The following is a 14,297-nucleotide window of genomic DNA, read 5'->3' on the forward strand; positions in this document are numbered from 1 at the left end:
CTGAGTGCTACAATGAATAGTAGTATGCACACATGCATTTGAATGAATGTTTTTCTGTCCTGGGGTTAGCTACCCAAAAGAGGGATTCCTGGGTCATATGGCAGCTCAGTTTTGAGGCTACTAAAACCTTCTATACTATTTTCCATAAGAGTTAAACCAGGCAGCATTCTAACAGAAATGGATGAGGGTTCCTTTCTCACCACATCCCCACCAACAGAGATTGTTCTCATTATTTTTGATATGTGCCATCCTCACTGGTGTAAGATGATATCTAATCATTTTTCTGAGTTGGAGTTCCCTAATAAGTGATAATGAACATTTTATGTGTTTATTGGTCATCTGTTGGTCTTCCTAGAGAAGTGTCTATTCATTTCCTCTCCCCATTTTTTGATGGAGTTTTTAGGTTTTGTAGTGTTAACCTTGGTGAATACGTTGTATATCCTAAATATCTAATCTTTATCTGATGTTTTGAGTGCAAAATATTCTCCCATTCATTTAACTGTTTTCTAAATTTAGCCCATGTTTCTTTTGCCAATACAGAAACATTTTAGTTTAATATACCCAATTATTTAGATTTGATGGAATAGCCCTTTCCATTGCCATACTATCACCAATGGCTTCCCTGAGGTCTCAGCTTGAGTGTTCTGCCTATGCTTTCCTCAATGAACTTTATGGATTCAGGTCTAATCTTAAGGTCATTAATCCACTTTGAATTGACTTTTTTGTAAGGTGTGAGTTATTAATTGATTTTTAATTTATATGTGGTTATTCAATTGTTCCAAATTCCATTTATTAAACAGACTGTCTATATTAAATTTTAAGTTCTTGGCTCCTTTAGCCAAAGATTAATTGACCATATACTTGGGGAGGTTTTCACTGAATATTCTATTCTGACCTATCAATCTGAAAATCTGTTTTTTCTAAACCATGCTGTTTTGATCACTGTGGCTTTGAAGGAGAGCTTCAAGTTAGGTAATGAGATTCCTTCCAGTTTCTTGGTTTTTATTATGATTTGACTATCCTTGGTTTTTATAGTTCTACAAAATCTTTATAATTTATTGTTCTTAGTCTATAAAGAATGTTTGAATAGAAATTTGAATGTTTGAATAGGATTTGAATAGGGACTGCATTGAATCTAGATAGTAGTTTAGGTAAGATGGTCATTTGATAAATTTAATTCTTCCAATCCATGAGCATGTAATGTTTTTCCATTTCCTTAGATCTTCTTCATTTTATTTCTTAAATGTTTTTAAGTTGTCAAAAGAGTTTTTAAAAGGGGCTAATCTTTTTTTAATATACATAATGTTTATTTTGAGCAGTATGAGTTACAATTCTTTCTAGTTATATTTAAGGTACATAGTGACAGTGAATTAGGACCATTCCCACCACCATTGCTGACCTCACTCCATCCATGTTTCCAGCATGCATCCTATATCTCTACCCTTTGTCCCCTGGGCTGCTAGTGTTACAGTCCCTTTTGTATATAGCTTGTTGTAGATTGGGTCTAAAAGAGGTTAATCTTTTCTTGAATTCAGAGATTCACAAGTATATGAAAAATATTATTGGATGCATATTACAGAGTAATCTTTAGGCCTGTATAGTCTCTAGATGATAGCTTGTAAGACAATGAAGTCTTAGACATACAAACCAAAAGGAAATAAATTCTGGTGACAATTTGAGCCCCTCTGTGGTCAAATTTCCAGGTGTTAATATGTCAGAGAAATACAATGATTTACTTTGAGTGAGGGACTAAGGTGAAACATGTTACCCTCTTGACACACAGAAAGCTGTGAAATTATCATTTTTTTTGGTTTGTTTTAAGTTGTTCCACTTGTGGCTACTTGTTACAGCAGGATATAAAAAATGAATATAATATCTTCTGCAATTTGAGTTTCTTGGTAAGCAGATTTTGAATTGGAGATTAGCATTCTGGGAGTTTATTGTGGAAGCTCCTAGCATTAATTCTATGTAAATAGAGAAAACAGGATTGAGTGGACAAGTAAATAGCTAAAGACATCAAAGAATCTAAAATGATAGAACAACAAGGAAAAAAAGATCTAATAATAATTGAAATTGAAACCATAAAATTCCTTTAAAGTATTTAATACTTCTGTTTTACTTTGAAATAAAATGAGTAAATTTAAAAGAGAACATTCATGTAATGTGATATATATGTTATAATATGTATGATGTAAACATTTTAGAATTTATCTGTTTTTAAGTTCTCTATAAAAGCCCTCTTAATAAGATAGGTTTATAAATAGTTCGATTATATTAGCAATCATGTTTCATCTGAAAGAAGCTGTTTAAATCATCAAAGGTCACATAGATGATATAAGATAAGATCTGTATTTACAATGTTTGACTCATATTTAATTATATCATTTAAGTCTAGGTGGAGTTGGTTCATTTTATGGCCTAAACTATATAAAAATATTCAGACATACAATTCAAGCTCCTACTATCATGAAATAGTATTTGTTAAGAAGTCTTAATTCTTCCTCTATTGTTAGAAAGTAAATTTGTATTTTAGAGAAAGTCTACCAGTTATCACTTATACAAATTTTGACCATCTATATGTACATTTGTGTTTTTAATTTTTAAGTTGAAATATATAAAAAAGGACTTTGAAATTAATTCCAGTGATAACAACTATAAAAGAAATGGGGCTGGAGCGATGGCTCAGTGGTAGGGTGTTTGCCTTGCATGTAAAAATCCTTTGTTCAATTCCCGGTTTCCCATATGGTCCCCCAAGCCAGGAGCAATTTCTGAGTGCAAAGCCTGAAGTAACCCCTGAGAGTCACCAGATGTGGCCCCCCAAAAAAAGGAAAAAAAGAGAAATGGTAAAGGAGTTAGTAATTACTATTAATCCTTTAAAAGACTTGACTAATTTCATTAGGAACTGGAGCAGTATCACAAAGGGTAGGATGCTTGCTTGCCTTGCATGAGACTGGCCCAAATTTAATCACCACATCCCAAATGGTCCTGCGAGTATGTTATAAGTAATTCTTGAGGTAGAACCAGAATAATTAATGGGCACTGATCAGTGACCCAAAAACCAAAGGAAAAATAAAAGATGACTAATTTTAAGGGAGCTCAGGAATGCAAGTGGAACTTTGGAACTGGGCCTTTATTCTCTTATAAAATCACTCATTTGTTATGAGTCTTTGGTGGAAAAACACCTCAGAGTATCCACAATTTACTCTGCTAAAGAAATCATTGCTTACTACCTGAGTTGTCCTAGTTGTAATAAGAGAAATGCAAACATATCTCTGAGCACACTTTGTTTCTGTTGAAGAAGGAATATTATTTCATTTAAAATTAGAGAATGGCATATTAATTTAACACTCCCTTTCCTTGTTTTGCTATGCAGCAACACATTTGGTATGGATTAAAAATTTTAGAGCTACAGAATTTTTATTATCTATTGTTTCTGCAAGTGTTTAATGATTTAAAAATATTCAAAAATGATTCTTTTCTGGGAAAAAAAGCCTAGAGTTGTGACGTTATCCAGGTTTGCTTCTTCACTTGGCCTCCTTTTTAAAAAAAATATATTTTATTTAAACATCGTGGTTTACAGAGCTGTTTATAATACAATAGTTTTTTTCAACAGTTGCTCATGATTGAGTTTATGTCATATGGTGTACAATACCCTTCACTAGTGTACATTTTCTACCATCAATATCCTCAGTTTTTCTCCTACCTTCACCCTGACTGGCTCTGTGGCAGATGTTTTCCCACTCTCTATATTCAATATTATTTAGACATTGCATTTTGTGATATGGTTACTTAAAGAGTATCATACATATCACTTTCAGCACTAAGTATGGCCAGAATGATCATTTCCAAATGTTATTATTATAGTGGTCACTTCTCTGCCCTCACTACATTCTTTGTGGCAAGCTTCCTACCATGGACTAGGCCTCCTGGCCCTTCTCTTTATTGTCTCTGGATATTATTACCATATTATCTTATTTTTATCTTACAAAAATGAATGTGATCATTTTATGCCTACCCCTGTCCCTCTGACATATTTTGCTCAGCATAATACTCTCCACATATTCATCCACATATATGCAAATTTTATGATTTTAGTTTTGCAAACAGCTACCTAGTATTCCATTGTATACGTACATCACAGTTTCTTTATTCATTCATCTGTTCTTGAGCACTTGTGTTGTTTCCAGATTCTGGCTATAATGAATAATATATGTGCAATGAACATAAAAATTAAAGAAGACTTTTTTGCATTGTGTTTTTGGGTTCCTAGGGTATATATATTTTTTTTTTCTTTTTTTGGTTTTTGGGCCACACCCGGTGGTGCTCAGGGGTTACTCCTGGCTGTCTGCTCAGAAATAGCTCCTGGCAGGCACGGGGGACCATATGGGACACCGGGATTCGAACCAACCACCCTTGGTCCTGGATCGGCTGCTTGCAAGGCAAACACCACCGTGCTATCTCTCCGGGCCCTAGGGTATATTTTTAAGGTGGTATTTCTGGGTCATATGGAAGATCAATACCTAGTTTTTTTGAGGAATAGCCATATTTTACCCCAAATGTGTGAGATATCTCATTGCTGTTTTTACCTGCATCAACCTGAAGATGAATGATGTGGAGCATATTTTCATGTGTCTTTTGATTATATTTTTTCGTCGAGCAAATGTCTCCTCATTTCTTCTTCCTATTTTTGAAAAGATACAATATTTATCTTGTTAAGTAGTACATGTTATTAAGCCTTTATAAGGAAAGTATTATAAATAGTTTATCCTATTCCATGGGCAGTGTTTGCAACCTGAGTAACTATTTTCTTTGAGGTGTAGTATCTTCCTAGTTTAATGTTCTTCCATTTGTTTATCTTTGCTTCCACTTGTGTGGTATTTCATCTCAAAAATGCCTTTAGCTTCAATGTCATGGTGTGTCCTGCCTACATTTTCCTGTATGTACCTTATAATTTTAGGTTTCATATAAAGGTTTGTCTCTCTGTCTCCATTTCCTGGGACTGTGTGGGCACTGAACAGCTGGAGTGGAGCTTTACAGCTCTCCTTCTCATGGGACTTCTCTTTTCTTTCTTTTTTTTTATTTAAACACCTTGATTACATACATATTTGTGTTTGGGTTTCAGTCATGTAAAGAACACCACCCATCACCAGTGCAACATTTCCATCACCAATGTCCCAAATCTCCCTCCTCCCCACCCGACCCCCGCCTGTACTCTAAACAGGCTCTCCATTTCCCTCATACATTCTCATTATTAGGACAGTTCAAAATGTAGTTATTTCTCTAACTAAACTCATCACTCTTTGTGGTGAGCTTCCTGTGGTGAGCTGGAACTTCCAGCTCTTTTCTCTTTTTTGTCTAAAAATTATTATTGCAAGAATGTCTTTCATTTTTCTTAAAACCCATAGATGAGTGAGACCATTCTGCGTTTCTCTCTCTCTCTCTCTCTCTCTCTGACCTATTTCACTCAGCATAATAGATTCCGTGTACATCCATGTATAGGACAATTTCATGACTTCATCTCTCCTGACAGCTGCATAATATTCCATTGTGTATATGTACCACAGTTTCTTTAGCCATTCCTCTGTTGAAGGGCATCTTGGTTGTTTCCAGAGTCTTGCTATGGTAAATGGTGCTGCAATGAATATAAGTGTAAGGAAGGGATTTTTGTATTGTATTTTTGTGTTCCTAGGGTATATTCCTAGGAGTGCTATAGCTGGATCGTATGGGAGCTCGATTTCAAGTTTTTGGAGGAATCTCCATATTGCTTTCCATAAAGGTTGAACTAGACGGCATTCCCACCAGCAGTGGATAAGAGTTCCTTTCTCTCCACATCCCCGCCAACACTGTTTATTCTCATTCTTTGTGATGTGTGCCATTCTCTGTGGTGTGAGGTGGTATCTCATCGTTGTTTTGATTTGCATCTCCCTGATAATTAGTGATGTGGAGCATTTTTTCATGTGTCTTTTGGCCATTTATATTTCTTCTTTGTCGAAGTGTCTGTTCATTTCTTCTCCCCATTTTTTGATGAGATTAGATGTTTTTTTCTTGTAAAGTTCTGTCAGTGCCTTGTATATTTTGGGTATTGGGTGAATAGTTTCTCCCACTCAGTGGGTGGCTCTTGTATCCTGGGCACTATTTCCTTTGAGGTGCAGAAGCTTCTCAGCTTAATATATTCCCATCTGTTAATCTCTGCTTTCACTTGCTTAGAGAGTGCAGTTTCCTCCTTGAAGATGCCTGAAGTCTCAATGTCCTGGAGTGTTTTGCCTATGTACTGTTCTATATATCTTATGGTTTTGGGGCTGATATCGATGTCTTTAATCCATTTGGATTTTAGAGAGCACTGACCTGGCATGAATATTGCTCTTCTGAATCAAAGAGGATCTAACTATTGGTCTGGTTGTCTGCTTCCATTTCTTGTGACTGTGCTGGACTTCTCCGAAGTGATATAAATGATACATATTATATTTCTGCATCCATCTTCTCTTCTCCTTTCCGTGGATCCTGAGGTATCACTTAGTTATTTATTGCAAAGGACCATATTCCAGTACCAATAGGAATTATCTCCCTGGTAGTGACAAATGAATGAAAGAAGTAGCTTTTGTTGTTCTTCCTTGTTATTCTGATCCCAAATCAGAGAGACTCAAATTTCAGAATCATTCTCATCTGAAGAATTTTTGTTTTCACTTGAAGAAACAATGATTCATTGATTGCAAAATAAATATTTATTTTTGAATGTTTAATGGTAAATCTTAAAGCACAAAGGGTGACTTTCTTTAGCTTTCTTCAAGAGTTTCAGCACAGTTTAGAATTGTTCACTACATTTTGTCCATTTCTTCACCTAGCTAAGTTATTCATTATTATTCATTATGATGTCATTCCCATCATTCCCATTAAGTGTACAGAACAAAAAACAGCATTTTTTTATTTTCAGAAAAAGCAGTAACTTCTATTTTTATATACAAAGACTTGGTGATTTTGCTGTATGTTTAGGGAAATATAGTACATGTATTTTTAGGATACTAAATCCTATAAAGCCCACAAGATAACTACCCCTGCTCAGCATCACTCATTCAAAATCCTTAAGCAGATGACATTAAAAATTCGTAAGCAGATGACACTTGCTAATATTTGAATGTGCGGACATAAGACTCACTCTTAAATCTATAAAAGACTTAAAAAATACTATACTGTTTTTGATAATTGTTGCTAATACATGAACTGTATGTTAAATGTTAAATGTTAAAACAAGGACATTCAAGTTAACCTTCTTCAATATTTTAAAGTTTTGGAAGGCAACCTAAACACCTTAATCTTTCAAGAAATGAGGCTTCCAGAATTTTATCAACATAGAGTCAAACATTTAGGTTAAACACATTGAGCAAAAGATTTTTATTCATAGATCTGCCTATATTAGCTCTCAGGAATCGGAGAACTCACTAGGGGAAAGGAACTCTCTCAGAGACTTTCATTAAGTAGTAAGGGTTGTTGGCTATATACAGGTAATAAATACCTTGGTAAGATTTAATTTTGTTTGTTGACCCACTCAAATCATTTATAATTTAATTGAAAATCAAATATTTATTGCATTGTTTTTAAAATCTAGACTACAGAGACTAAAAATTTAGACTTTGTATTGACTTCAATGATTTTTCAGGAAAAAGAACAAATTCACATGGAGACTTTCCAAAAAATATACTTAGAAATATATGAATTGGAAACTAAACTCAAATAAATAGATATATAAGGATGTGTTTTTCTGTTTGGGTTTTTGTATAAAATGAAAATAGATGTGTAAGAATGTGTTTTTCTCTTTGAGTTTTTGTATGAAATCTATATAATCACAGGCTTTAAGTATGAGTTTGAAAAAGCAAGAAGACCTGGAAACAGGTATTTGTAGTATGATTGAAAATCTCTATTTGTAGATTTAAGTTTCTTCCATATCTTCTATACTTTAAAATCTAATACACTTGAGAGTAGAATTGGGACTATCTCTTCTTGTTCTTAAGGATTTGAAGAGGGCCTGACATTGAGAGTGAAAGAAATAAAATGTTCTTGAATGAGGTAAAGCAGGAGCTAAACTCTTACTAACTAAAATAACTTTAAACAGAATTAGCCTTAACTTGAATACTAACTTTTTAGTTAGTAATTATTTCATCATTGCATTTATTTATTACATTTATTTTATTCAGTGCATTTACTTCATCATTACATTATTTAGAGATAGTTCATCATCACAATTACAGCATTTATGCCCTCTATTTCAACACTTGCAACAAACTAACTCTTTAAACATTTTTAAAAGTAAATTCTTTTTTCAAAATTTTTAAATTTTATTAAATTTTATTTTATATTTTGGAGTATCCCCAGTAGCAGTCTGGAGGCCTGGGAGCCCATTCAAGTGATCTCATTCTACTAGGTCAGTGGTTCAACCTAAGGACCCAAGAAAGTCATGTTGCTCAGAACTTACAGTTCTGGGCTATTCTGCTGCTTTTCAGGAATCTCAAGGGCCAGCCGAGGTCAGCGGTCTCCAGCTGATATTTCAGAGACTATGTAGTATTATAGATAAATTTTGAGCTGGCCACTTACAAGACATGAATCTTAATGCCTATATTATCTCTCTGGCTCCTGAAACTTCATTTTATTAGGAAGCTATTCCAGTGATACTTTTTCTTTCTGAAAAATATACAGATACTCCTCACTTAATGACCAAGTTCCTTTCAACCACTTGGTCGTTAAGTGAATTGGTCGTCAAGTGAGGAACTGCATGTACCGTATCCAGTAGTACAGTATATGCATAGTACTTGACAATACAGTACTCTGAATAAGTAAAATAATGAGAAAGATCAAACTGAAATCTTCTACTTGTTTTAATTTGCAGAGGTTGTGTAATTTACGTGTAGTACTATATTGTATTACAGAACATAAAGTTAGTAAAGTAGGTACATTAAAGCACTAAAAATCACAGTTCTGTACTGTATAGTGTACAAGATGGAAAAAGGATATTTAAAATAAACAAAAAAATAAATTCAGGCTATCATTTTAGTCAACAAATCCTTCAAAATCTTCATCTGTGTCATCATCAGAACTATTATCAGGAGCTGCTGAAGGCACAGGTAAGGAACACGATGGAGTAGAAATTGAAGCATTGATAGTGCTTGTTGTAACTTTCCAAAGGTATTCACTTAGAGTGGTCTGCTTTGTCATTTTCTTTTTTTTTCTTCATATATTTCACAATAGCACTGCAAAACTTTACTGATTTGTCTTTCCACTTTGTGAATCGTTCAACATTTGGATCCATACTCTCTAGTTTCAACATAGCTGCATTCACTTTTGAGAACACACCAGCTAATTCCTTCACAGTAAACTTCTTTGGTACTTCTTCCATGTTTTCATTTTCTTATAAATAGCTATACTGTATGTATAGTTATACTGTACATACAGTATAGTATAGCTGTTTATAGTGTTTTCTCTTTGCATCACAAAAAAATAATTTACTGCTGAAATGTGAATACTGACCAGGAAAACAGCAGTACCGGACCTCAGAATAGTGTATATTAGCCATGAATGACTTTGAGATGCAGGGCTGCTACCACGTTCTAGCATGTACCTGGTTGAGATGGTCGTAAGTATGAGTGATGGTCGTAATGGTGAAGAAATGGTCATAACTTAGTATGAGTGGTCGCTAAACAGGTAGGTCGTTAAGCAAGGAATATCTGTATACATAATACAAAAAGTATTAAGTAAAAAGTATATGCATAATACATATTTTACCTGCATTCATTTATAAAACATACATGTTTATTGTCCTGTGACTTTAGAGAAAATTTTCAAATATAAATTAATCTACCAGTCACTGTGGTTGAGAGAATAGTAGACATTTTTAGATATCCCAAATTGGACAATGCTGTTTGTAGTCCCAGAGTTCTTCCTAATGGTCTTTGGGATGTTTCTAATCTCCAGTCCAATTTTTTTCTTATGTTTATTTTTAAGGATTAAGTCACCAAAGAATGTATCAAGCAGAGAACTTTTTTTTTTTTTTTGGTTTTTGGGTCCACACCCGGTGACGCTCAGGGGTTACTCCTGGCTATGCACTCAGAAATCACTTCTGGCTTGGGGGATCATATGGGACGTAGGGTAGTGCAGGCAAGGCAGGCACCTTACCTCTAGCGCCACCGCGGTGGCAAGCAGAGAACATTTAATTATAGGTTGTATCTTTGTTTTGAGTTTAAATAATCAGTAATGCATTATAATTTACTAAATGTCTCCCAAATTGCTTTTGTTTTCAAGACTAACGGCATTTTCTACTTTATAAGTGAAACAAAACTAGTATTTATCTTGTTATAAAATAACCACTGTTTAAACCTTAACCTTCTTGCTGTTGAAAGTATTTGGAAATGTAGCATGGGAGGAAGGCCATGCTACCTTTCACCTAGTTTAGTATTACGTTAAAAAATAAAAGCCTTTTTTTTTAAAAAAAAATTACCAAAGTACCATTTACATGCTGTTAATTATCTTTTCTGTATACATAATTGCTACACCAAATCCATAACCAAAGTACCCACTTCTTTCCACCAGTGTTCATAGGACATCTTTCCATCCACCCTTCTTCCCAAGAAAGCTCTGTTCTATGAACCATATTTCCAGCTTTGATAATTTCATCTACTTGTGCAAACAAAAGTTTTTTTTAGAGTCAAATGCATGCTAAATTATAGATAATTTAGTATAAGGATACAGCATCTAGAGTGTGGTGGTGTCTGTGCTAATGGCTGTGGGAATTGTGAATGATTATGTACCCTACAGTGAAAAATCATGTAGCTTTCATTTTTAATTGATACTTGCATGGGATTCATAGTGTTGTCAAGGAATGAAAAATAATACTAAAATGAGAAGACCTGGATTTTAGTTACTGTTCTACCATAAATTGCTTGTTTGCTAATTTAGATAGCTCAAGAACAACACAAAATAAGATGATGCAATTTGAATTAGATAAATTATAGACATGTTTGAAACTAAATCATATTTGTATCGCATCTGAAAGATGGTAATCTTCTAGAGCAAAGTTCAGGTAGTGTAAAATCCTGCCCTTTTCAGAGATTAAAATTATATCTGTGATATTTTTCTACATGTAAAATCAATATCCTACTGTGTTCTTTAAATATAAGAATAAGGTAGGAAATCATATATGTAAACATGTTTTGAAACTTTATTTAAATATATTTGCAAATACTTACAGAGAAGTTCAATTAATTATTTTAAATTGTATAAATAAGATCAAATTCATATTTTATCTATAATATTTTATTTCTATATTTCTAGATGAGTATGCATATTTTGGCAATCAGAAAAAACAATAAAATAAAAACAAATTAAGAATTTGTAATTTATGAGGTGTTGATATTCATGTTATTTCAGATACTTGGGATATTACCAAACCAATAACACTTATGTTGTAGGGAGAAATTAAAATTTCATGTATTGGGGCCGGAGCGATGGCACAGCAGTAGGGCTTTTGCCTTGCAAGCAGATGACCCAGGACGGACTGACATTTGATCCCCCGGGTATCCCATATGGTTCCCTGAGCCAGGAGTGATTTCTGAATGTGTAGCTAGGAATAATACCTGAGCATCACTGGTGTGGCCCAAAATAATAATAAAAAAAAGTTCATGTATGATTTTTGATTAATGGTGGTTCTGTTTGGAATCTTCTGTGGATAATGCAAGGTTCTGCATTGCCTCTTTCAGTCTGTCATGGCTGATGTAATAAAAACAACCAAGATATATTAGTAGGACCGGGCCAATTTAGTATAAGTGTGTGATACCACATTGGCATGATACCTTCTCAATTGAATAAAACAAACTATTTACTTTTATATATTCTAAGTAATCATTATACTTTAGGTAATATGGTTACAATAGTCTTAACTGTCAGTTTTAATGTACAAAGTCACTGCACCTCATCAGTACCAAAGACTGTACTTTTAGAACTCTTATATTACTTCTAGTCTGTCACTTCCCATGCCTCCCTATACAGTTTGGTAATTCAGTTTATAATCCAAGACTATAGGTTTACTGTATTTTGATAATATTTACTTGTTTGTTTATCTTCTGTACTGCACACAAATGACAACAGCCTGATTTTTTATCTTTTTGCTAACTTTTCTTATTTAACTTAACAGGATACCCTTCAGCCTCATCCAAGCTGCAGGGAACTGAAATATTTTATCTTGAATAATTTTCAATTTTGTGTATAACACAATTTATTTATCTATTCATATATTATAGGCTATATAAGCTGTTTCTATATCCTGACTCATCTAGGCAACGTTGCAATGAACATAGATGTGTGGATAGCTTTGGAATTTATGTTTGTGTGTTTTGGGAGTAAATGTCACAAAGTGGAGTTGCCTGTTCATACATAAACTCTTCTTTTCTGTGTTGTTTTATTTTGCTTTGTTTTGGAGACCACATCTGGCTGTGCTTAGGGATTACTTCGGCTCTGCACTCATGAATTAATTCTGGAGGTGCTTAGGAGACCAGAGGGAATGCTGGGGATCAAACCGAGATAGGCCAGGTGCATGGAAATAGAGAATGAATGAGTCTTTATACACTTTCCATAGAGACATGATATTTGTACTAATTGTGAATGAAAGTTATATTTCCCACATCCCACCAATATTGGTTGTACCCACTTTTTGAAAATATGTTTGAATAGATATTTAAAAAGCTCTTTAAATTATTAGAAAAAACAAAGTCTCCAAAACAGTTGAAAAATGAGAACTGTTAAAGGAAGGATGGTGACATATGATAAGTTGTTTGGAGAAGAAGAGAACATAGTTCTGAGAAGCTAGCATATTTTATTTTGAGTAATTCAAGAGTGCTGATAAACACATGAATCATTCATTCAGATACTAACTTTTCAAAAATTGAAATAGATTATTTAAAAAATTACAATAAAGAGAAGTATTGAAAGCATGATTTGAGTTGTTCCAAATAACTAGAAAGTTTAGGATTAGAAAGAAACAATTTTCTGACAATAAATATCACCAATACATTTATCCCTGGCTTGATTAAAAAAAAAACTAAACAACCTTTCTATTAAAGCTGCAACGAAATTATGGCTTCAGCAGAGAGCTAGATTTAGAGAATAGAAATTTAATGGGATTTTTAGTGAAAGGGCTGCATATTTAATATGAGAACCTTGCTCTTTTTGGAGTTTGTTTTCATTCCAGAGAAAATTGAAGAGTTGATAGAAATTAGAGCTTAGATCTATAAAATAGTCACAGTAGATTCAGAATAAATCTTGGTTCAACTAAATTTACAGCAACAAAATACCTTTGTGCTAATATTCATTTTTTTAGTTCTTTTCAAGTTAATACTTTTTATTATAACACCATGATTTACCAAGTAGTTCATAATAACTTTTTTCAGGAATTAAATGTTCAAACACCAAACCCACCGCCTGTGTGACCTCTCCACCACTGTCCCCAATTTCCCACCCATCACGTTAGTCTACTTTCTTTCAGGCACTAACAAATTTACTTCATATTGTTTGTTACCAAAAAAAGGCAAATAAAATTATTGAAACTTAGATCAATAAGGGTCAATTTAAAATTATTGTTTTATGTCTCTAATGGCCTAACTACAGTCAGTCTAATGATTTATTTATTGCGGCTGTACTAGTTGAACCTCTGTATTACTCTTTAGGCTCACAAAGCTTGGTGGCCTTCTGTAGAACTTTCCTATCAAATATGCGGTGATCCTACCTGGCTGACACTATTAACTTTTCACCCTTGCAGTCCAGGATTAAAGATCTGGAACAAATTTAGTTGATTGGCAGTTTAATGAAGCCCCTTACATGGCCCATCCCCACCAGAAAACTCAGCAGCCTCTGCCCACAACCACCATCTTCCCAGCAGAAAAACAGCTTAACTCCTCTACTAAACTCCAAGAGAAAATGATGGCTTCCTACACTTTCCAAAAAATCTGAGTCTGAAAACTCTGGAATCTACTCAGTGGGGTGGGCAATGGGGCCAAATTCCCCTTTCTCCCTGGAATCTCAGGAACTCACTGGCGCACCCTCGCTCAGAAAATGCCCTGTTGACAAGTTAATCTTACTATTGTGCTAATATTCTTTTAGGAAAAGGGGAGAACTTTCGATTCAAATGATAATGTCCTTTTGAGAAATGTCACTTGGGTAATCTGAAGCAGCTATTTTGGGTGGAGGAAAGGTGGGTGTCTGTGGGCTTCCATAAATATATTTGTGGACATAGTTTATGGCAGGAAACACAATTAGGAGAG

This window comes from Suncus etruscus, chromosome 5 (genome assembly GCF_024139225.1).
Source record: "Suncus etruscus isolate mSunEtr1 chromosome 5, mSunEtr1.pri.cur, whole genome shotgun sequence".
Classification (NCBI taxonomy): Eukaryota; Metazoa; Chordata; class Mammalia; order Eulipotyphla; family Soricidae; genus Suncus; species Suncus etruscus.